At 33.4% G+C, this 1991-nt stretch overlaps 1 long non-coding RNA gene across 1 annotated transcript; it reads right to left on the bottom strand.

Moving 5' to 3' along the window:
- Window positions 1–591: 591 nt before the first annotated feature.
- Window positions 592–1658, bottom strand: LOC130590977 (uncharacterized). Its single transcript, XR_008968864.1, has 3 exons — window positions 1503–1658; window positions 1348–1410; window positions 592–1258 (listed from the first exon to the last, which is right to left on the bottom strand). It is a non-coding gene; the product is annotated as an uncharacterized LOC130590977 (long non-coding RNA).
- Between the last annotated feature and the right edge of the window lie 333 nt (window positions 1659–1991).

Below are 1991 nucleotides of genomic sequence, written 5' to 3'. Positions count from 1 at the left end.
ATTAAAATATCTTAACAGAATTAAATTGAGTTGAAAATAATTGTTTATGAGAACAGAATATTGAGAACTGATAAACTGAATTTTCATAAAAGACAATTTTCACAATTTCACTACTACAAAAGTCAGAGAAAAGAAATTGAAGAAAGTTGAATCTTCCATAAAAATTCAAGGTTAGGTAATGACTAATTTCACTACTATAAGTTTATGAATTTCAATTTTGTAGTTACACATACTTTAATTTGAGTTCGAATATAATTTTTCAGACATTTGATGAACTACTTAAGTTTTTTCTTTTTTTTGAAATTTAAATATTATAGTAATTCTCAACAAAAATTACAACACAAAAATAACTCCAATAAACTATCCATTAAATTCATATATTCAATAAACATCATAGTCTTACAATAATTACCAAAAAATACAACAAACTCAAAAGAAATGACAAATAACAATCTAAAACAACTCCTCACAAATCTGAAAACCAAAAACAAAACAATCTGAAAACCAAAACAAAAAATTCTGAAAGAACTCCTAAAAAAACAAAAGGAACATACAGGAGAGATTACTAACTAGCACAAAGGTAAAGGATACCGGCTATAGTTGAAATTACTGTTGTCAATCTAAAACTCTCTTCAAACTACCAAAGTTCAAAAATTTAAGTCCTTGAAAAGGAAGGGGAAAAAACTACTGAATACAGGAGATCAAGCGAATGTATCCTAAAAATATACTACTGAACATACAAAGTTTCAGAATCTTATTAGAAGACTGAATTTTTATCAAAGGTTCTCTTCATCCTTAACCCAGACACAAAACCAAAGGATAGCTTCACTTTAGCCAGAAAGAAAAATAACATATAGAGTTTCAATTTGTTTTTAAAAAGCTGGAACTGAGAAAACTAAAAGAACATATAAACCTCTCATTAGATACAATAAAGACCCGCAACTGGGCATCATAGTTTAGAGTAATTTCAAGGGGCTTTCTTCAAATATCATGAGTGACCCTTGGCCATAACAAGCCGGCATATACTACACTGATTAGTATCTTGCCAAAATGTAGCCATGTTAAAGGAATATAAGCAGAATGTGCTCACTTGGTCCACAAGTGAAGTAAATCCTTGCGCTTGTTAATTTTCTTCTATCTGTAGCTGCAGAAGTCCATAAAGCAAGGCCTCAACTGTTGGTGGGCAGCCAGGGACAGATATCCACCTCCATTTACACAACTTCCCATAGATATAACCCATCGGGGCTGGTCATAGACCCTGAAAAACCATTTCATGACATGAATGTCAGGACAATTTTGAAAATCAAGTTTCGAGATAACACAAGGAGTCCATAAATGACATCTTACCTAAGAGTTATTGTGAATCTATTGCCAAAAAGCTACCCAAGCTGAAGCCCTTCTTGGACATAGCTAAAAGGTTAAATATAAGTATCATTACCTATAAACAAACATATTAAAGTAGATTCAAGAGAGAAAAACAACCCCAATATATATATATATACCAGAAGTCACCAACTCTACCAATCAGCTTTGCATTAAGGGATGCCAATCTACTAGCACGCTGCTTGAATATAGTTACCTGTGAAGCAATATGAAATCAAATACATTGCCTAAAAAATGTGTTCCTAATTCAATTAGCCAACAGATGCTCTAGCACTGTGAAAACGAAACGACACACTCAGTCGACAGTATAAGCAGGCAGAAGCAAACCTTTTCAGATAAGGAGTAAATCACGCAATAGAGCAAGCACAAGCACAAAGATACACATGCACGCCAAGCTCAGTAATCTGAACATATATTGCTAGTGTGACATAGGAGACCACATGGATTAAAAAGGTTTACCCAGAAAATCGACAACGAACTCTTCCTCAAACTAAACTATGCAGCACAAGCAACGTAGAGCGGCAGAACCAATGTCAACTCCTCTACATTCTCCTTCAACTATTTCTTTTTATATTTTCTCGACGCCATTCGACACATTCTTTTTCACA

Source organism: Beta vulgaris, chromosome 4 (assembly GCF_026745355.1).
Source record: "Beta vulgaris subsp. vulgaris cultivar EL10 chromosome 4, EL10.2, whole genome shotgun sequence".
NCBI lineage: Eukaryota > Viridiplantae > Streptophyta > Magnoliopsida > Caryophyllales > Amaranthaceae > Beta > Beta vulgaris.
Note: the sequence above shows the minus strand (reverse complement) of the source record. Positions and strands in the feature narration are given on the sequence as shown.